Raw genomic sequence first — 24,156 nt, 5'->3', positions numbered from 1 at the left:
ACACGTTTGGGTGTAATACACAGCGACTTCACTTCTGAAGAGGGGTGTACAGCAAATCTAAAGCTTAAAGGGGACAGTTAGGCAGAGCAGTAAAAGACATTGTCACCTGCTATTAGTGCCTAATAGTACTGTACTGGGCTGTACTACACAGCGATTCTGTACTGATGCAGTTGGTTGTACAACAACTGTAAAGCTAACAGGGCCAGTTAGGGTGAGCAAGAAAAGGCCGTAGTCACCTGATTACAGTGCCTAATACAGGCTGCGTAGCGGAGCTTATTGTCCTCTTATAATTGTAACCTGTGCGTACGCAGGTGGTGTACGTTTTTTATTTTTCCTGAAAAACTAATTTTGGCCTAGTTACTGTGAAAGGCCAGCCAAACTTTTATCCTTGTTTCTGTAGCCTTATTCAGTTTTATGCAGAGCGTGTTGTCCAGTTCTCATAAGTGTAAACAGTATGTACACCTACGTTTTTTTCATTTCCCTGAAAAAAGAATTTGGGCCTAGTTTCTGTGAAAGACCAACCAAAGCTACACCCTTGTTTCTGTAGCCTTATACAGTTTTAAGCTGAGCATATTGTCCAGCTCTCATAAATGTAAACTGTTGGTACACCTACGTGGTGTACGTTTTTCTTCCTGAAAAACTAATTTGGGCCTAGTTACTGTGAAAGGCCAGACAAAGCTACAGACTTGTTTCTGTAGTCTAATACAGTTTTAAGCGTAGTGGAGTGCATTGTCCTTCTCTCATAAGTGCAACATACACGCACTCAGCAGAGTAGGGGCGTGTGGCAGCAGGAGTCGCAGCGAGAGGTCTGAGCTCCCGGTGTCAGCTAGCAGTTGTGTCTCGACCAGCAACCCAGCAGCCATGATTGATTGGTTCACTCGGTCATCCACTTCATCCCAAGTGACATCCGACACCCACAGTCAACAAACAGTCGGTTCCTCAGACTCAACCTTCAGTTGGCATGGCCCTCATGCTGCCGCTGCCCCCTCCAGGCTTTGTCATTGTGCCTCCATATGGTCTCCTCATGCTGATGCTGCCACCTCCAGGCTCTATCATTGTGCTGCTGTATGGTCTCCTCATGCTGATGCTGCCATCTCCAGGCTCTGTCATTGTGCTGCTATATGGTCTCCTCATGCTAATGCTGCAACCTCCAGGCTCTGTCATTGTGCTGCTATATGGTCTCCTCATACTTATGCTGCCACCTTCAGGCGGTTTTTATTCTCTCTTGGACCTTAGTAATCAAAAAAAATTGATAAATTTCGTAGGGTACCATAAAAAAATAATAATAAAAAAATATACAGTAGTGATGGAAAAATTGTATTTAACGACATGTATCTTTTTTCATAACAAAATTTTTATTAATTTTTAAACAGGGATTCATTTATGTGGGCAGGCAGGGCACTAAAAATATAGCCGACAATAATGAAAAATGTAGTGTGTGTGTTTTCACTTTTTATTCTTTATTTTTAAGGTGGTACTACTATTCCCAGCATGGAACACACACTGTTCCATGATGGGAGTAGTAGTACCTGTACTAATTGACAGATCGCCCCGGGTCCGTTGCAATCCTCCTTTATAATGTATTGGTCTCCTGCACTGCCTTATGTATACACCTTTTCATATTTCCCACAGAGAGCTGTGATTGGCCAGATGTTTCCAGCCAATCACAACTCTCTGTGGGAAATATTAATAATTGTATATTTACGTCAGAGCAGGGGACCAGGCTGCATCTATATATTATACTGGAGGATCACAGCGGTTGTCAGAACTGACACCCGGGGCGATATGTCTATTAGTACAGGGAGTAGTAGTACTACCTAAAAAATGTCAAAAAAGAGAGAGAAAAAAAGTGACATACACACAAACTTTATAAAAAATTACAATTTTGTCATCAAAAATACAAATTTTGTTAAATACATTTTTTTTCTATCACTATTGCATCCTTTTTTTTTTTTGTACTCAACAAAAATGGGCCAAAAATGTAATTCCTACACAAATGAAAAAACACCAGACACAATGCCAGAAAAAACGTCAGATGCAGGAAATTGCACTGGCGTTTTTTTTAAGGTGTTTTTTTTTTAAGGTGTTTGTTAAAAAAACAAGTAGAAACTTAGCCGAATCGTGACATTGATCTGGGTGAGTAATACAACATTTCAATCCGCTTACCCCTGTGTATTAGGTTTAGTGTGGCTGAACCAGCTGTCAGTTTCCCTTAACCCCTTAAGGACCAAGGACGTATGAATACGTCCTTGGTCCTGCTTCCATGATATAACGGGGGTCCCACGGTGACCCCGCATCATATCACGGCGGGTCCGGCGTCATAGTAAAGCCAGGACCCGCGGCTAATAGTGCGCTGCACTGATCGCGGTGCCATGCGCTATTAACCCTTTAGCCGCGCGCTCAAAGCTGAGCCACGCGGCTAAAAGTGAAAGTAAAAAGTGCCGGTTAGCTCAGTGGGCTGTTCGGGACAGCCGCGGCGAAATCGCGACATCCCGAACAGCTTACAGGACAGCCGGAGGGTCCCTACCTGCCACCTCGCTGTCCGATCGCCGAATGACTGCTCAGTGCCTGAGATCCAGGCATGAGCAGTCAAGCGGCAGAATCATTGATCACTGGTTTCCTATGAGAAACCAGTGATCAATGTAAAAGATCAGTGTGTGCAGTGTTATAGGTCCCTATGGGAGCTATAACACTGCAAAAAAAAAAGTGAAAAAAAAGTGAATAAAGATCATTTAACCCCTCCCCTATTAAAAGTTTGAATCACCCCCCTTTTCCCATTAAAAAAACTGTGTAAATAAAAATAAACATATATGGTATTGCCGCATGTGGAAATGTCCGAATTATAAAAATATATTGTTAATTAAACCGCATGGTCAATGGCGTACGCGCAAAAAAATTCCAAAGTCCAAAATAGTGCATTTTTGGTCACTATTTATATCATGAAAAAATGAATAAAAAGCGATCAATAAGTCCAATCAATGCAAAAATGGTACCATTTAAAACTTCAGATCACAGCGCAAAAAATGAGCCCTCATACCGCCCCATACATGGAAAAATAAAAAAGTTATAGGGGTCAGAAGATGACAATTTTAAACGTATTAATTTTCCTGCATGAAGTTATGATTTTTTCCAGAAGTACGACAAAAACAAACCTATATAAGTAGGGTATCATTTTAATCGTATGAACCTACAGAATAAAGATAAGGTGTCATTTTGACCGAAAAATGTACTACGTAGAAATGGAAGCCCCCAAAAGTTACAAAACCGCAGGGTTTTTTTTCAATTTTGTCTCACAATGACTTTTTTTCAGTTTCACCGTAGATTTTTGGGCAAAATGACTGATGTCATTACAAAGTAGAATTGGTGGCACAAAAAATAAGCCATCATATGGATTTTAGGTGCAAAATTGAAAGAGTTATGATTTTTTAAAGGCAAGGAGCAAAAACAAAAGTGCAAAAACGGAAAAAACCCCGGTCTTTAAGGGGTGAAAGTTACTTTTACAATGGAACCTCATGGGCAATCATTTCATATCATTAAAATACACATTTAACTAAACTTAGCAAATTATAGTGCTGCATAAAATAAAATGTTAGATGGTTAATTTATCTCTGCAACATCTGTTTTCCATCATGCTGATCCTAGTATCTAATACAAAAATACATTACTGCTCTAAATTGTTTATTGGGTTTTATCTAATCCATTTGTTACATTATACATTGTTTTCTCAACAAAAAAATATTGTCATGTTTCACCATCATTTCATTTTAATCTTTTGCATCTGCGGTTAATAAGAAAGTAATAACAATCTGATATCCATTTATTGTAATGAAAATATTCCTCACTGCTGATACAGGATAATGCGCTTCTGAGCCTGACGTGCTGAAGCATAGCCAGTTAAAAAGCCTGAGTATAATTGTTATGATCAGTAACTCAGCCCACTGGCAAATTGTTGCATATGTTTCATAAAGCAGCCTTGAGCAATAAAAATGTTATTACATGTTTAATGAACTGCAAAATCCAATTTAAAAGTTTTCCACAAGCACATAAAGTGGCCTTAAGGATTTCTGACATACCTTTGAAGTTCATTTTGATTGAGGCCCAACTTGAATATTTTGAGCCGTACATATCTAAAATATTCCATTCAGTCCTGATGGTGGAAGTTAGAAATGTAATTCTAGACTAAAGTTAAACACTAGGGTTATTATTACAATTTGTATATTGTAACAGCCAGGCACCTTCCCCTTGGCAACAAGTCAATGCTAGTATCTCTAAGAAGACACACAATTAGGATTATTCTCTTCTCAGTTTTTCAAGGCCAAGTTAAATGTGAAAGATACATACATACTTTCATTGTAAACATTGTGTATAAACCTGAAAGACATGAAAAGGTCATGGCCAAGGGCCACAGGAAGGTCAATAAGGCTCATGTCCTGAGATCCACACTACCTTGGTCATATTCAAACAGTATACTTTGGTGATAATAGAAATGGATCCTTTGTTCAGGATTGCATAAAGTCTTCCTCACTCTTTGCAGAATGTCCCTGCTCTTGCTAATTACTATGAGACACATAAAGGAGGTCTTGAGCAGACGGCTATAATAAGGAAGGTCCTGAGCACAAGGCCATACTAAGAAGGGTCCTGAGTAGAGATGAGGGAACTTTTGAAAAATTCAATTTGGCCGATTTGACAAATTTTTCGGAAAAATGTGGTTTGATACAAATGTATTTGCTGTAAATCTATATTAAAAATGGCTATTTCTGGACTACAGAGAGCCTCAATAGGGGTGTAGAACACTTTGCTTTGTTCTAACACGCATATGGAGTGTGCTGTGGTAGTGAAACAATACTGTTATTCAGTATGACATGCAGATTACAGGCATCACTTTTAGAATAACTGCTGCAGAGCTGCTCATTGACAGAGCCTGGAGGTGGCATCAGTGTGAGGAGACCATATAGTGGCTGAATGACACAGCATGGAGGTGTTGGCAGCATGAGGAGACAATATAGTGGCTGAATGACACAGTGTGGAGGTGGCTGAAGCATGAGGAGACCATATAGTGGCTTAATGACACAGCGTGGAGGTGTTGGCAGCATGAGGAGACCATATAGTGGCTGAATGACACAGTGTGGACATGTTGGCAGCATGAGAAGACCATATAGTGGCTGAATGACACAGCGTGGAGGTGTTGGCAGCATGAGGAGACCATATAGTGGCTGAATGACACAGGGTGGAGGTGGCTGAAGCATGAGGAGACCATATAGTGGCTTAATGACACAGCGTGGAGGTGTTGGCAGCATGAGGAGACCATAAAGTGGCTGAATGACACAGTGTGGAGGTGTTAGCAGCATGAGGAGACCATATAGTGTCTGAATGCAGGATCTGGAGTTGCCAGCAGCATGAGTAGACACTAGGGCTTCACAATCCCTAAGATTAAAATATGAATTTTGAAATTGAAATTGAAGATTTATGGTAGCTAATAATTTTTTTTTAGGCCCAGGCCAAGCCCCAGCAGCATCAGTAAACCATATATTGGCTGAATGACACAGCCTGGAGAAAGCTGAAGCATAAGGAGACCATATAGTGGCTAAATGTCACAGCCTGGAGTTGGCTGAAGCAGGAGGAGACCATATAGTGTGTTAATGGACAGCCTGGAGTTGTCAGAAGCATGAGGAGACCATTGAAATTTAAGATTTTGAAATAGAAATGTAAGATTTTGAAATTGAAATTGAGAATTTTGAAATTGAAATTTTAACTCCCAAGTTTTAATATCCTGGGCCCCAGGGTGTGGGTACAAAGGGCCAAATCTAACAAGGAGTCAAATGCCACATGGCAGCACAATTAAAGAGCCTGGAGGTGGCATCAGTAAGAGGAGACCATAGAGTGGCTGAATGGCACAGCCTGGAGTTGGCTTAAGCATGAGAAGAAACATATAGTGGCTGAATGAGACAGCCTGGAGGTGGCATCAGTATGAGGAGACCATATAGTGTCTGAATGACTGCCTGGAGTTTGTGGCAGCATGGGGAGACCATATAGTGTCTGAATGGCGCAGCCTGGATTTGGCTGAAGCATGAGGAGACCATATAGTGTCTGAATGGCAAAGCCTAGAGTATGTGGAAGCATGCTGAGACCATATAGTGTCTGAATGGCAAAGCCTGGAGGTGGCTGAAGCAAGAGGAGACCATATGGTGGCTTAATGGCACCGCCTGGAGGTCACTGAAGCATGAGGAGACCATATAGTGTCTGAATGGCACAGCCTGAAGGTGGCTGAATCATGATGAGACCATATGGTGGCTGAATGGCACAGCCTGGAGGTGGCTGAAGCATGAGAAGAAACCATATAGTGGCTGAATTAGACAGCCTGGAGGTGGCATCAGTATGAGGAGACCATCTAGTATCTGAATGACTGCCTGGAATTCGTGGCAGCATGGGGAGACCATATAGTGTCTGCATGGCACAGCCTGGATTTGGCTGAAGCATGAGGAGACCATATAGTGTCTGAATGGCACAGCCTGGAGTTTGTGGCAGCATGCAGAGACCATATAGTGTCTGAATGGCAAAGCCTGGAGGTGGCTGAAGCATGAGGAGACCATTAGTGTTGCTCACGAATATTCGCAATGAAATTTTATTTGCGAATATCGCATATTCGCGAATTCGCGAATATTCGCGAATATAGCACTATATATTCGTAATTACGAATATTGTTATTTTTTCTTTTTTATCACAGTACACATCACAGTGATCACCCCTCTCTGCTTCCAGCTTGTGTGGTGTAATGAAGGCTCTAATACTACTGTGTGAGACTGGGGTGCGAATTTTCTCATATGCGAAAATTTGCATATGCTAATTTTCGCATATGAGAATTTTTGCTTATGCAAATTTTCGCATATGCTACTTTTCACATAAGCGAAAATAAAACGCGAATATTACGAATATGCAAATGCAAATTCACCGAATATATGACGAATATTCGTCCATATATATGCGAATATTCGCGAATTCGAATATGGCCTATGCCGCTCAACACTAGAGACCATATAGTGGCCTAATGGCACTGTCTGGAGTTCGTGGCAGCATGGGGAGACCATATAGTGTCTGAATGGCACAGCCTGGATTTGGCTGAAGCATGAGGAGACCATATAGTGTCTGAATGGCACAGCCTGGAGTTTGTGGCAGAATGAAGAGACCATATAGTGACTGAATGGCACAGCCTGAAGGTAGCTAAAGCATGAGGAGACCATATAGTGGCTGAATGGCAAAGCCTGGAGTTTGTGGCAGCATGAAGAGACCATATAGTGTCTGAATGGCAAAGCCTGGAGGTGGCTGAAGCATGTGGAGACCATATAGTGGCTATATGGCACCGACTGGAGGTTGCTGAAGCATGAGGAGACCATATAGTGTCTGAATGGCTCAGACTGGAGTTTGTAGCAGCATAAAGAGACCATATAGTGTCTGAATGGCACAGCCTGGAGTTTGTGGCAACATGAAGAGACGATAGAGGGGCTGAATGGCACAGCCTGGAGGTGGCTGAAGCATGAGGAAACCATATAGTGGCTGAATGGCACAGCCTGGAGGCAGCTGAAGCATGAGGGGACCATATAGTGTCTGATTGGCACAGCCTGGAGGTGGCTGAAGTATGAGGAGACCATATAGAGGCTGAATGGCAGAGTCTGGAGTTTGTGGCAACATGAAGAGACCATATAGTGGCTGAATGGCACAGCCTGGAGGTGGCTGAAGCATGAGGAGAAATATAGTTGTCTGAATGGCAGAGCCTGGAGGTTGCTGAAGCATAAGGATACCATATAGTGCCTGAATGAGACAACCTGGAGGTGGCAGCAGCATCAGGAGTCCCAAAAATGACCCTGATACAGAGGAATTTCTGAAACTGGGTACCAGTACCTTAATTGTGTTTTGCAGTAACCATGGCAACTGAATGAGAGTGCCTGGAGGTGGTAGTATCAGCATGAGGACACCATAGAGCAACACAATTAGAGAGCCTGGAGGTGGCAGTATCAACATGAAGAGACCATACGGCGGCACAATGACAATGCCTGGAGGTGGTAGCATCAGCATGAGGAGACCATATGGTGGCACAATGACAGAGAGTGGAGGTGGTAGCATCAGCATGAGGAGACCAAAGAGCAGCACGATGAGAGAGCCTGGAGGTGGCAACATCAGCACAAGGAGACCATAGAGCAGCACAATTAGAGAGCTTGGAGGTGGCAGCATCAGCATGAGGAGACCATATGGCAGCACAATGACAGAGCCTGGAGGTGGTAGCATCAGCATGAGGAGACCATAAAGCAGCACAATGAGAGAGCCTAGAGATGGTAGCATTAGCATGAGGAGACCATAGAGCAGCACGATGACAGAGTTTTGAGGTGACAGAGCTTTGAGGTGACAGCAGGAGCATGGGGGCAATGCCAAGTGAGGGTTGAGTCCGAAGAACCCACCAACTGTTGACTGGGGGTTTCAGATGTCACTTGGGATGAAGTGGATGACCGAGTGAGCCAATCAATCATGGCTGCTGGGTTGATGGTCGAGACATGACTGATAGTGGACACCGGGAGCTGAAATCTCTTGCTGCGACTCCGGCTGCCACACTCCCCTACTCTGCTGCGACCTCTGCCTGTGCCTGATGAATTTAGGCCTCTGCCACTCCACTGTGCACATCCTTGCACTACTCTACCTTACATAATTATTGCGTATATCGGGGGGAGTATAATACACTTCACTACGCTTAAACAGTATTTGTCTAGAACAGCAGCAGGTTTGTTCTATTGGCTGTCCTTTCACAGTATGAAGGCCCTTGACAGATTAACTGGTACAAAATAGTACACTACTTAGATGTAGGTATGTGGTATGCACTGATGAGGGCAGAAAAATTCGCTACAGTATACTTATAAAAATATCTCAGTACAACACTAGCTGGGGAGTACTTTTCCTGGACTTTCACAGTATCTAGGCCCTTGACAGATTAACAGGTTTAACCCCTTAAGGACCAAGCCAATTTTCACAGTAGGACCAGAGCATTTTTTGCACATCTGACCACTGTCACTTTAAGCAATAATAACTTTGGGATGCTTTTACTTTTCAATCTGATTCCGAGATAATTTTTTTGTGACATATTCTACTTTATGGTAGTGGTAAATGTCGATACTTGCATCATTTCTTGGTAAAAAATTCCAAACTTTGATGAATAAATAGAAAATTTAGCATTTTTCTAACTTTGATGCTCTCTGCTTGTAAGGAAAATAGACATTCAAATAAATTATATATCTATTCCCATATACAATATGTCCACTTTATGTCTGCATCATAACGTTGACATGTTTTTACTTTTGGAAGACATCAGAGGGCTTCAAAGTTGAGCATCAATTTTCCAATTTTTCTCAAAATTTTAAAAATCGGAATTTTTCAGGGACCAGTTCAGTTTTGAAGTGGATTTGAAGGGCTTTCTTATTAGAAATACCCCACAAATGACCCCTTTATAAAAAAAAACTGCACCCCTCAAAGTATTCAAAATGACATTCAGTAAGTGTGTTAACCATTTAGGTGTTTCAAAGGAATGGCAGCAAAGTGAAGGAGAAAATTCAAAATCTTAAGTTTTTTTACACTCTCATGTTCTTGTAGACTCAGTTTTTTAATTTTTTTCAAGGGGTAATAGGAGAAAAAAAATGTGTAACCCAATTTCTCTCGAGTAAGAAAATACCTAATTTGTGTATGTCAAGTGTTCAGTGAGCACAGTAGAGGGCTCAAGGTTTTGGGGCGGCATGTCACATTTAGGAAGCCTCTATGGTGTCAGAACAGCAGAAATCCCCAACATGGCATAACATTTTGGAAACTAGACCCCCTCAAGGCATGTAACAAGGGGTCCAGTGAGCATTAACACCCCACAGGTGTTTGACGACTTTTTCGTTAAAGTTGGATGTGTAAATGAAAAAAAAAAATTTTTTCACTAAAGTGCAGTTTTTTTTTCCTACATTTACCATTTTTACAAAGGGTAATGGGAGAAAATGCCCCCCAAAATTTGTTAAGCCCATCTCTTCTGAATATGGAAATACCCCATGTTAGGACGTAAAATGCTCTGCGGGTGAACTACAATGCTCAGAAGAGGAGTCACATTTGGCTTTTGGAAAGCAAATTTTGCTGAAAAGGTTTTGGGGGGGCATGTCACATTTAGGAAGCCTCTATGGAACCAGAACAGCAAAAAAAAAAAAAAAACATGTCATAATATTTTTGAAACTACACCCCTCAAAGAACATAACAAGGGGTACAGTGAGCCTTAATACCTCACAGGTGTTTGATGACGTTTTGTTAAAGTTGGATGTGTAAATGGAAAAAAAATGTTTCTTGACTAAAACGCTCGTTTTTCCCCAAATTAAAATGTTTTACAAGGGGTAATAGAAGAAAATGACCCCCAAAATTTCTAACCCCATTTCTTCTGAGTATGGAAATACTCCATGTGTGGACGTCAAGTGCTTTGCTGGCGCACTACAATGCTCAGAAAAGGAAAAGGAGGAGCGCCATTGAACTTTTAGAGAGAGAATTGGTTTGGAATGGAAGTCAGGGGCCATGTGCGTTTACAAAAGGATGTGCAAATGAAAAATGACATTTTTCATTTTCATGGACCACTGTTTCAAAAATCTGTCAGACACCTGTGGGGCGTAAATACTCACTGTACCCCTTATTACATTACATGAGGGGTATAGTTTCCAAAATGGGGTCACATGTGGGGGGGGGGGTCCATTGTTCTGGCCACACGTGGCCTTCAATTCCAGAAAAAAATTATCTCCAAAAGCCAATGGCGTTCATTCTCTTCTGAGCATTGTAGTGCACCAGAAGAGCACTTTACATCCTCATATGGGGTAGATTCTTACTCAGAAGATATGGGGTTACAAATTTTGGTGGTCTTTTTTCCTATTTTCCCTTGTGAAAATGATTTTTTTTTTTTTTCATTTTCCCATCCAAATTTAATGAAGATTCTTCAAACACCTGTGGGGTGTCAAGGCTCACTATATCCCTTGTTACATTCCATGAGGGGTGTAATTTCCAAAATAGGGTCACAAGTCGGTATTTCTTTTGCGTTTATGTCAGAACCACTCTAAAATCAGCCACCCCTGTGGAAATCACCAATTTAGGTCTCAAATGTACATAGTGCACTCTCACTCTTGAGCCTTGTTGTGCATCCGCAAAGCATTTTACACCCACATATGGGGTATTTCCGTACTTTGGGGGTCTATTTTTCCTTTTACCGCTGGTGGGGCAACATCAGCATGTTAGTGTAAAAAAAAAATAATAATTTACAGTCACAGGCTGGTGTAGCCCCCATCTTTTCATAAGGGGTAAAAGGAGAAAAGTCCCACCAAAATTTCTAGTGCAATTTCTCCCGAGTATGGAAATACCCCATATGTGGCCCTAAACTATTTCCTTGAAATACGACAGGGCTCCGAAGTGAGAGGGCGCCATGCAGATTTGAGGACTAAATTAGGGATTGCATAGGGGTGGACATAGGGGTATTCTACGCCAGTGATTCCCAAACAGGGTGCCTCCAGCTGTTGCTAAACTCCGGAAATGCTGGGAGTTGTTGTTTTGCAACAGCTGGAGGCTCTGCTTTGGAAACACTTCTGTACGATACATTTGTCATTTTTATTGGGGGGGGGGAGGACAGTGTAAGGTGGTGTATATGTAGTGTTTTTCCCTTTATTATGTGGTAGTGCAGTGTTTTTAGGGTACTTTCACACTGGCGGGTTTACGGTGAGTTTCCAACTAGGAGCTTGCGTTGCGTCGAAAAATTTGCCACAGCTCATACTTGAAGCAGGAAACTCACTGTAAACCCGCCCGTGTGAATGAACCTTGTACATTCACATGTGGCAGGAGGCAAACCTCCAGCTGTTTCAAAACTACAACTCCCAGCATGTACTGACAAACTGTACATGCTGGGAGTTGTACTTTTGCAACAGCTGGAGGCACACTGGTTGGAAAACCTTCAGTTAAGTTCTGTTACCTAACTCAGTATTTTCCAACCAGTGTGCCTCCAACTATTTCAAAACTACAACTCACAGCATGTACTGATCGCCGAAGGGCATGCTGGGAAATGTAGTTATGCAACAGCTGGAGGTACGCAACTACAACTCCTAGCATGCCGAGACAGCTGTTTGCTGTTTGGGATTTGCAGATGGGATTTGCAGTTTTGCAACATCTGGAGGGCTACAGTTTGGAGACAAGTGTACAGTGATCTCCAAACTGTGGCCCTCCAGATGTTGCAAAACTACAAATCCCAGCATGCCCAGACAGCAAACTGCTGTGTGGGCATGCTAGGAGTTGTAGTTTTGCAAGATCTAAAGGGCCACAGTTTAGAGATCACTGCACAGTGATCTCCAAACTGTAGCCCTACAGCTGTTGCAAAACTGCAAATCCCAGAATGCCCATGCCCTGCCGATGGGTGACTGGATCTTCGGTGCGGGTCCCTGTCGGTTCCCTGTTCTGCCCAGCATACTGTGGGTGGGTAAAACGGGGGAACCGAACGTTAACCCCCACCCCCCAATCTGCTATTGGTTGATCACTTCTGATTGACTAATAGCAGGGATAGGAGGGATGGCACCCCTGACACCTCACTCCTATCCCTTCAGGGGGATTGTGGGTGTCTTGGACAACCCTGATCCCCCTTATTTTCCAGGTCACTGGGTCAACGGAGACCCATATGACCCAGAATTGCCGCAAATCGCCGTGGTGAATTCAGGACCCCCCTGGGCATTTGCACAGGGTGCCAGCTGATAGATATCAGCAGTCACCCCAGACCGTTCCCCGCCCGGTGCGCGGCGGGGAACAAAATTCCCACAGACATACGCGTACGTCCTTGGGCCTTAAGTACCAGGGTGCTAGGACGTACGCATACGTCCTTGATCCTTAAGGGGTTAAAATTGTACACTACTTAGATGTAGGTATGTGGTATGCACTTATGAGGGCAGAAAAATGCGCTACAGTACGCTTAACAAAATGTATTTTAGTAAAACACCAGCCGGTGATTACTTTTGCCTGGACTTTCACAGTATCTGCACCCTTGACAGATTAACAGGTACAAAATAGTGCACTACTTAGATGTACGAATGTATCATGCACTTATGAGGGCAGAATAATGCACTAAAGTACGCTTAATAAACATATTGGAGTAAAACACTAGCTGGTGATTACTTTTGGCTGTCCTTTCACAGTATGTAGGATAAAACAAACATAGAAAATAGAGCTATCTGTCAGGCGCCATTCAGATAGTTCTATTTTCTATGTTTGTTTTATCCTGCTTCAACCGTACCCAGAGGTAATGGGCAAGGTTGCCGAGGCTGCCCCCTCTCCTACACCGCTACATCAGCGAATCTACATGCACTTCAAGGTGTTGTACTCTTAGTACAACACAACAGGGTAAGGTGCAATTAATTGCACACCTGAACCTCTCCACCCACAGGACTTCACTAGGTGCGCACCTTTTTTCACTTATCTTTCACAGTATGTAGGCCCTTGAAAGATTAACAGGTACAAAATAGTACACTACTTAGATGTAGGTGTGTGGTATGCACTTATGAGGGCAGAAAAATGCGCTACTGTACGCTTGAAAAATTATTTGAGTAAAACACCAGCCGGTGATTACTTTTGGCTGTCCTTTCACAGTATGTAGGCCCTTGACAGATTAATAGGCACAAAATATTGCACCACTGAGATGTAGGTATGTGATATGCACTTATGAGGGCAGGAAAATATGCTACTGTACGCTTAAAAAATGTGTTTTAGTAAAACACCAGCCTATGATTACTTTGCCTGGACTTTCACAGTATCTAGGCCTTTGACAGATTAACAGGTACTAAATAGTATGCTACTTAGATGTACGTATGTGATATGCACTTATGAGGGCAGAAAAATGTGTTACAGTATGCTTAAAAAGAAACTTATTTTTGCACAACACCAGCAGTACAAAATTTCACTCTGTCAAAGACTATTAGGAATGAACTACTGGGTATTATACCGTCTGCAGACTAGTATAATCAGCAGATGATTTGTTGTGGAACAAAGACACAGAATTGTGCTGAAAAATTATTCTTGCCTCTTCTGCTAAGGTTTGTGAAATTGAGGCAGCTTGTTGAAATGTATGAGGCAACACACAGGTATCTGCCTCTCTCTGTAATACAATGCTGAAGAAAGTAACTGAGAGGTTAATGGCTCCAGTAAAAATCCTTTTCAGTGAAAAAAAACACTGCTCTCTGTCCACCAGAATGCTTATGTGACTAGGATGTGAAACACTGCTGGAATTAGCTTTTCTGTATAACACACAAACACAGTGTAATGAATTATATGACGAGCCGCAAAATGGCTGCCGAATATGTAGGGCTGTGACATCACAGGGGTGACTGGCTGCGGATAGGCTGCATCCTGCATGTGATTCAGGGTCACCCCACCTACTTCTCTTCCCGCCTTGCCTTCCTGCCTTCCCAGCATTCCTTGCCCATGTACTGACATGTGGATCTGCAATTTTAGATGCCCTGGAGCCTGGACCACAGTAAATGGAGTTTAATGAAGCGATTTGCGCAATAGAATCGTGGCGATATTCGCATTCATTGTGAATTGAAAATTTCATGAAATTCGTAACAAATTCGGGTTCGTCAGCTTCGATTCGCTCATCTATAGTCCTGAGCAGAAGACCATACTAAGGAAGGTCCTGAGCAGAAGACCATACTAAAGGAGATCTTGAGCAGAAGGCCATACTAAGGAAGGGCTTGAGCAGGAGACCATACTAAAGGAGGTCCAGAGTAAACGCTGCACTAAAGGAGGTCCTGAGCAGAAGGCTGTACTGAAGGAGGTCCTGAGCAGAAGACCATACTAAAGGAGGTCCTGAGCAGAAGGCTGTACTAAAGGAGGTCCTGAGCAGAAGACCATACTAAAGGAGGTCCCGAGCAGAAGGCTGTACTATAGGAGGTCCTGAGCAGATGACCATACTAAAGGAGGTCCTGAGCAGAAGTCCTATTCAAAAATGAAAGAAACAATCTAATTGGTTGCTATGGGCATCTCAGCAACTTTTCCTCTGGACAGGTTTTGAGAAATTTCCCCCTTGTTTAGATTTTTACTTCTTTTTTTGTATATCTGCCCTAATCAGATGATTAGCCAAAAAGTTTCCTTTTCTGTATACAAATCTAGAAGGTTTCTCAAACCTTTTTGAGAGGTATTTGGGGTCAGCTTGCAAAATTCCCCAGTATGTTTTCACAACATTCCTAGATAGCTGAGAGTGGCCATCATAAGTAGAGATATAGGTAATGTCAACTGTATTATTTTTTTTTTTACCCTATTTCCTTTTTATTTTGTCTAAGCCTATCCCTTGGGATTTGTTCAACCTCATCTCCTACCTTATTTAAACTCTCTCAGACATGGTCTCTTTCAACAAAATTTGTATCTAAACAACACTTTTTAACTAAAAGTTCTTTATTTTTATTATATTCATCATAAGTACTATACATCTGTCAAGCTGTTATGAATTGAGTCTTAGGAATCCCCTTGAAAGTCTGAGGGGCAGAGCAGGTCTGACATAAGAGCAGGTTGCTTCTGTCTGCCTCTTTTCTGTACTTGTGGAGTGATGCAAAAAATTGCAAAAAAATTGGTCTGCAGTGGCGCTGCCTTGTAGAGAACGGAATGAAGTTTCAGTCTTATAATTTAAAATCTCATTTATTGAAACATAAACTGAGATGTGGAGATGCAAAACGTGTTTTGAGGGTAAGTTCCCTCTTTCTCAATTGCAAGGAATAATATTATAAGGTACATACAGTCGGGCGCCATTTATATAAGGAAAAAAGGCGCAAAAAACTAAAACTCTGTACTGCCCACAAAGGGGCGTTTTCAATAAAATTCACATTCACTGTTAAAAAATGCATATGATCAGTTTTCTACACATATTATACAAAGACATATAAAAGAACAATACAAGTATAAAAAACATGTGATTGCGTGGAATTATGTTAATATTCTATATATCTGTAGTCTTTTATGAGCGAGCGTTGTATTACAGTGTATAAGTCCAGAAAACAGGGTTGGACTTTGGGATAACCAAGACGAGGCTTGGAGCCGGATGTATACATCATATCTAGCACTGGTACGCTGGTTCATTCACAAACCACAGCGACCAATCATCATAGAGCCGCACATGACGTCAAAATAGTTAGTAGCCAATAGAGCACGTTATCGGCTGGGGGAATGTACGTCGTAAAGGTCGCTTCGTATGTGATAAATACGCCGACCAATCGATATGAAGTGCAGAGCGAGGTGGCCAATCAGAATCACTTGTATTCTGTCAATGGATGGTGCAAGATTCAGATTTCAAAAAACGGCTGCTAAGCCATTCAGATCTTTTGCCGGATTGTTTGGTATTATCTGGTAAGGTGCTCGTATGTGTACGTAGCTACTTTTTGGTATACGCCATTGGTCTGGGCGATTGGCCTATCAGTGACAGGCCGGTATCTGTGTAGCTTTTCAATGGTATTTGTGAAGGTCCCCGCTGTGAGTTTCGTAGGTCCAGTGACTGCTCTCTGTCCTGCTCCCGCCGCGTTACCAATAGGAGTGGATCCCGATATGAACTTGGTCGTGGGACCCGAGGGGAAAAAAGAGTTAGAGTTTTAATCTTAAATGTTTCACCAGTGGTTTTGGAGGTGAAGGCTTTGCATCGATTTTTTATGTTGGAACAACATTTGCAATTTGCCGTCCAGCATCGGAAAGCCCCTGTGATAGTGCTAGTTGTTAATGTAGGTTTCCTAGAGCAGTCACTGGACCTACGAAACTCACAGCGGGGACCTTCACAAATACCATTGAAAAGCTACACAGATACCGGCCTGTCACTGATAGGCCAATCGCCCAGACCAATGGCGTATACCAAAAAGTAGCTACGTACACATACGAGCACCTTACCAGATAATACCAAACAATCCGGCAAAAGATCTGAATGGCTTAGCAGCCGTTTTTTTAAATCTGAATCTTGCACCATCCATTGACAGAATACAAGTGATTCTGATTGGCCACCTCGCTCTGCACTTCATAGCGATTGGTCGGCGTATTTATCACATACGAAGCGACCTTTACGACATACATTCCCCCAGCCGATAACGTGCTCTATTGGCTACTAACTATTTTGACGTCATGTGCGGCTCTATGATGATTGGTCGCTGTGGTTTGTGAATGAACCAGCGTACCAGCGCTAGATATGACGTATACATCCGGCTCCAAGCCTCGTCTTGGTTATCCCAAAGTCCAACCCTGTTTTCTGGACTTATACACTGTAATACAACGCTCGCTCATAAAAGACTACAGATATATAGAATATTAACATAATTCCACGCAATCACATGTTTTTTATACTTGTATTGTTCTTTTATATGTCTTTGTATAATATGTGTAGAAAACTGATCATATGCATTTTTTAACAGTGAATGTGAATTTTATTGAAAACGCCCCTTTGTGGGCAGTACAGAGTTTTAGTTTTTTGCGCCTTTTTTCCTTATATAAATGGCGCCCGACTGTATGTACCTTATAATATTATTCCTTGCAATTGAGAAAGAGGGAACTTACCCTCGAAACGCGTTTTGCATCTCCACATCTCAGTTTATGTTTCAATAAATGAGATTTTAAATTATAAGACTGAAACTTCATTCCGTTCTCTACAAGGCAGCGCCACTGCAGACCAATTTTTTTGCAATTTTTTGCATCACTCCACAAGTTTATTGCCGATCTCTCATCGAGGACCCGGCTGGACCCTGCAGGCTGCAGCCAGAGACCATCTGACCCCATACGGAGGGGAGATATGCACATATCAAGCTATACCCCAGGTGAGTACCACTAATACTGGGGTTGCGGACCGGGATTATCCCACTGAATTACGCGAGGCGCTATCCTCTCCCTGTCTCTTTTATCTCTTTTCCACATTTCTACGTTCTGGGACGGAATTACCGTGACCCGGCAAACGGTTGCCATTGACGACAACCAAGGGGAGAGAAGCGACAGCACCACCTTCTTGCAAGAAACGTCACAATGGACTTTAAAACAACACGACTTACCAAGAGGGATTTATCCTTTAGGAATCTGGTACAGACGCCGCAGGTTCCCTCTATCCCTGACCAAGCACCTCAAGGTAACCCCGCATCCTATGACAACGAGTTCAAAAGGATGCGGGAACTTTTCTTTGAATTTGAAACTCTGTCTAGAACTGAGATACAACACCATCTCGATGCCTTTTTCCTCAATCTGTATCTATCAGAAAATATTCTGCCTAGAGGACTTAGAATAAGGACTGCTCCCTCGTTTAAAGACGATGAGGATTTAAACAAACGATGGGACACTGCTTTACACAATTGCTCATGCATACTGTTAAATATTTTGGTAGAAAAACGTACAAATATGATGAACACTGTGTCTGATAAGATTGATGATTGTATCTATAAACTGTCTGATTTAAAGCATCTAAATGAATATGCGGGATGGGATAAAAACACCTGTAATAAAACAAAAAAATTTGAGAAGGAGCTAGCTGCCAATAAACTAAAAAAACTTAATAGGGATAGATCAGACTACTCTAATAACAATTTTAAATATTGGCTAAAAGAACGTACCAATATACCCACCAATAATTTACCCCGTACTAACACTACATCCCGGAAAAACAAACCAATTAAACATTTTAATACATGGCAACCGAAGAAACCATTTCCAACAATACAGAAACCCGCTCCTATTATCAGGAACCAACCCATCCCAGCCCCAAGGAAAAATTTGGGCATTCGCTCACCCCATCGGGAACTGAGGAAAAGCACATCTAAAACACCAGAAATCACTACTAGAACGATTCCAGAAGAACTACTCGAATACGTTCAGAATCGCACCTCATCCCTCCCGTCGGGGCATTTTTCATCGAACATACCTGAGGAGGAACAACTATTCGAAGATTCCCTTCTTACGGTACATGGCAGCCTAACACCGACTGAGGACTCCATAGTGCAAGAATCCTCCAACCTGTTCTTCACCCCCTGCACCAACCCCCATTTGGAAACAGATGGGACAGAAGACAATACCAATTTTTCGAATCACACACTATTAGCAGAGTCTTTTTTAGGGCTTCCTCCGGCTCTACATCTCACACCAGAACCACTATCGATCACCACCGAAATAGTGCACCGAGCACCTCCGATCCGCCCCATCAGATTAAAAAGAAAAGAAAGAGAGGGAGAAGAGGCGGAAGAAGAAAGACGAAAGAAACCGACGGTCAACAAACGCACCCCACCACAATAGAAAAGAAGAATACTACAAGTTCATCAGATACAGTCAAGATTTTCAACTTGTCAAAAAGAGCTCTCACCCCCATTGAGACAGGGGTTCTGGCGAAAGGACTTTCATTTTGTCCCTCAAGCCAGTCCAAGGACTTTGATTTATTTTTGGATTTAAATGCCTTTATTAGGAAACTAACATTAAAAAGACATTTCAATCTACCACGCATATTAAATGGCAATTATACCATACCCAAAAATGCGGAGTATTCGACAGAACTGAATCCTCCCCCCATTAACTCTGGCTTAAAGCCTAAATCAGTGTTTTACCCCACTCACCATCGAGGAAATTTTATTGAAACATTCATGGCAGGGGTATCTCAAGACTTTGAAACTATGACCAAGAATAATGGTAAAAAAAGCACCGCGCACCCAAATCTGAACCTCCAACAAAGGAAGGCCCTAAAAAACTTGGCCGAGGATTCATCCATCATCATAAAATCGGCGGATAAAGGAGGTGGAATCGTAATTCAGAACAGGGAAGAATACATTGCAGAATCATATAGACTATTAGCGGATGAAACATTCTACATTACTTTGGATAGAAACCCAACCCTCAGCTATCAGAAAGAAATGTCAGTCCTTTTGGACAAAGGACTGAAGGATGGTATAATCAATAAACAAGAGTATAACTTTATCAAAATATCTGAACCTGATGTCCCCATATTCTATCATCTACCGAAAATACACAAATGCCTCAATAACCCTCCTGGTCGTCCAATAATCTCTGGAATCAATTCACTTACATCCAATCTGTCGCAATATATTGATCTCCATCTCCAGAAATATGTCTGCCAATTACCTTCCTACACCCGTGATACTAGTGATTTTATCAACTCCATTATTAATCTGAAATGGGGAGATCATTTCTCCTTCCTTACCATGGACATAATGTCACTTTATACTATCATTCAACATGATCAAGGAATCGCTGCAGGGTCGCGATACCTAGACCGCGACAAACAGATGCCCAGCGAACAACAGGAATTTATACTAGCCGCAATAAAATTCATTTTAGAACATAATTTTTTCAGATTCAATGGGACCATTTACAAACAACACTGTGGCACAGCAATGGGTTCTAAATTCGCACCCAGTTTAGCAAACCTGTTTATGGGAGCATTTGAGGAGCAGTATAACTATGAGCACCCCCTGTTCCGGCATTGTATTATTTACAAAAGGTATATCGATGATATATTCATCGTATGGGACAACAATACAACGGATCTTACAGAATTCATCTCCTGTTTAAACAAAAATCCATGCAAAGTTTGTTTCACATATACACACTATGCAAATAATGCTGAGTTTCTCGATGTAATTGTCTCACATGACAATCGCGGACACATTAATACGAGAACCTTCTTTAAAGCCGTGGACGGAAATAGTTACCTTAATTTTAAAAGCTGTCATTCAGACAAATGGACCAAGAATATCCCTTTCGGACAGTATAAGAGAATCCGCCGGAACTGTACGACGGACCAAGACTACAAAGAGCAGAGCAAAATCCTGGATAATAGATTTAAGGAAAAAGGCTATCCGAAATCTTTGATCAGAAATAGTAAGCTAAAAGCGAGCCACCTGGACCAGAAGACCTGCCTTCAACTTAAAACTACGAACCCAACAAATATAACAGAAGATAAAACCTACACATATAATTTTTTAACCACTTACTCTACAGACCATCGGAACATTAAACAAATACTACAATCGCACTGGGATATATTACTACTAGATCCTTTCTTAAAAGACATCTTACCAGCACGCCCAAAAATCACCTTCAGAATGAATCAATCTCTGAAGAACATGCTGGCCCCGAGCAAGCTGAGGAATATAAGGAAACCTACATTAACAACTAGCACTATCACAGGGGCTTTCCGATGCGGGACGGCAAATTGCAAATGTTGTTCCAACATAAAAAATCGATGCAAAGCCTTCACCTCCAAAACCACTGGTGAAACATTTAAGATTAAAACTCTAATGACCTGCAAAACTGAATATGTAATTTACCTCCTGGAATGTACCTGCGGCACCCAATATGTTGCCAGAACCACACAAATGCTCAGCACAAGACTCAATAACCATCGATCCAATGTGAAAAAAGGTTATCAACAACATAGCGTATCTCGTCATGCTGCACTACGACACGAATGTAAGTTTTCTGCTTTCTCTGTATTACCCATAGAACATATTCCGGCCACCATCCATCGTCGCTACACGCAGCTGTGCAGGAGGGAGAACTACTGGATTTTCAAGCTGAAAACTTTAAACCCACTAGGCTTGAATGATTATATCGAACACTCGATTTAATCTAAGAAATACATACCTACCAGTGCTAGAAGAAACCTCTCTCTTTTTTCCCCTCGGGTCCCACGACCAAGTTCATATCGGGATCCACTCCTATTGGTCACCGCGGCGGGAGCAGGACAGAGAGCAGTCACTGGACCTATGAAACTCACAGCGGGGACCTTCACAAATACCATTGAAAAGCTACACAGATACCGGCCTGTCACTGATAGGCCAATCGCCCAGACCAATGGCGTATACCAAAAAGTAGCTACGTACACATACGAGCACCTTACCAGATAATACCAAACAATCCGGCAAAAGATCTGAATGGCTTAGCAGCCGTTTTTTGAAATCTGAATCTTGCACCATCCATTGACAGAATACAAGTGATTCTGATTGGCCACCTCGCTCTGCACTTCATAGCGATTGGTCGGCGTATTTATCACATACGAAGCGACCTTTACGACGTACATTTCCCCAGCCGATAACGTGCTCTATTGGCTACTAACTATTTTGACGTCATGTGCGGCTCTATGATGATTGGTCGCTGTGGTTTGTGAATGAACCAGCGTACCAGCGCTAGATATGACGTATACATCCGGCTCCAAGCCTCGTCTTGGTTATCCCAAAGTCCAACCCTGTTTTCTGGACTTATACACTGTAATACAACGCTCGCTCATAAAAGACTACAGATATATAGAATATTAACATAATTCCACGCAATCACATGTTTTTTATACTTGTATTGTTCTTTTATATGTCTTTGTATAATATGTGTAGAAAACTGATCATATGCATTTTTTAACAGTGAATGTGAATTTTATTGAAAACGCCCCTTTGTGGGCAGTACAGAGTTTTAGTTTTTTGCGCCTTTTTTCCTTATATAAATGGCGCCTGACTGTATGTACCTTATAATATTATTCCTTGCAATTGAGAAAGAGGGAACTTACCCTCGAAACGCGTTTTGCATCTCCACATCTCAGTTTATGTTTCAATAAATGAGATTTTAAATTATAAGACTGAAACTTCATTCCATTCTCTACAAGGCAGCGCCACTGCAGACCAATTTTTTTGCAATTTTTTGCATCACTCCACAAGTTTATTGCCGATCTCTCATCGAGGACCCGGCTGGACCCTGCAGGCTGCAGCCAGAGACCATCTGACCCCATACGGAGGGGAGATATGCACATATCAAGCTATACCCCAGGTGAGTACCACTAATACTGGGGTTGCGGACCGGGATTATCCCACTGAATTACGCGAGGCGCTATCCTCTCCCTGTCTCTTTTATCTCTTTTCCACATTTCTTTTCTGTACTGTGTTGAGGTAAGTCTGAAAGCCATCTTACATATTTCAATATCCAGGTAATAAATCTGTAGTAGGTGGGCCTCAACTGTAAATTCAATGAGTTCATGACAATGGTTTAGAGACTCGTCATACTGTCACTGATACTGTTCTAGCTGTTTATGGGTCTATGTCCACAGTATAAACACGTCATTGACGTAGTTTACCCACATTTTCAAATGATTAGTTAATGTTTGAGACCATACAAATTGGTTCTCAAAATTAGCCATGAATATGTTGGCAGAACTTGAGGAGACAGGGGACCCCATCGAAGTTTCCTGTATTTGCAGAAAAAATAATTACTAAATAAATAAAATAATTTGATATAATTAGGGATACAGATATCAGGGAAAGTGACTGAATATCACATTCAAATACTAAATCCCTGACTGGAAAAATAGAAAAGAAAGCTAAAGTATGGAGTGAATTAAAAATCTCAATGGCAGATAAGATCGTGTTGATTAAGACCATTTTTCTCCCTAAGCTCTCGTATATTTTTGGGGCATCTCCTATATGGTGTGAAAAGTACCTCTTTAGAAAAATTATAACAGTTTTCAACTCCCTTCTATGGGAAAGGAAAAGAACCTGAATAAAGTTTGAATATTTGTGTCTCCCACGGGATAAAGGTGGATTGGCATTCCCAGATATTGCAACCTATTTTTGGGCAGCTCAGATATACTTAATAAAAGAATGGAAAAAGGAAACGATAGACAGTGGGAGGGCATTTATAAAAAGATTAACCAGGTCCCTTTGAACAACAATCACAAAATAGTACAGTTTAACATTGTTTATAGATTATACTATACCCCATCTTTTTTGTACAAAATAGGTAAGAGAAAAGACAGTAATTGCTCTAAATGTGATAGAGAGGGGCAGGTTTTTTGATATGATGTGGGCATGTGATAGAATTCAGGAATATTGGTCTGAAGTGTATGCTGAAATAGAAAAACAATTGGAGGTTAATCTCATTCCTTCCCCTTTAGTGGGCTTATTGGGATGACCCAAAGATAGAATTAAGCAGAGATAAGAGCAAACAATTACATAGAATGTTGTTTTGTGCCAGATTTATGATTGTTAAAATAGGGATTGCCCGAATTCTCCTAGTAAATTTGAATGGTTAGAGATGATCAAAAGGGATTATAGAAAGTAATTAATGCAGACTTGAAGTAAGGAAGGAGGAAGA

General features: G+C 41.7%; 1 protein-coding gene across 2 annotated transcripts in view; it reads left to right on the top strand.

Annotated features, from left to right (window-relative positions):
• The window catches only part of LOC130276814 (leucine zipper protein 2-like), a 479,250-nt gene that overhangs the window by 393,579 nt on the left and 61,515 nt on the right, over positions 1-24,156 (top strand). The window lies entirely within an intron of this gene.

The sequence above is a fragment of the Hyla sarda genome, chromosome 6 (assembly GCF_029499605.1).
Source record: "Hyla sarda isolate aHylSar1 chromosome 6, aHylSar1.hap1, whole genome shotgun sequence".
NCBI classification, from domain to species: Eukaryota; Metazoa; Chordata; class Amphibia; order Anura; family Hylidae; genus Hyla; species Hyla sarda.
The sequence above is the reverse complement of the archived record's forward strand: the minus strand, read 5'-3'. Positions and strand labels throughout refer to the sequence as shown.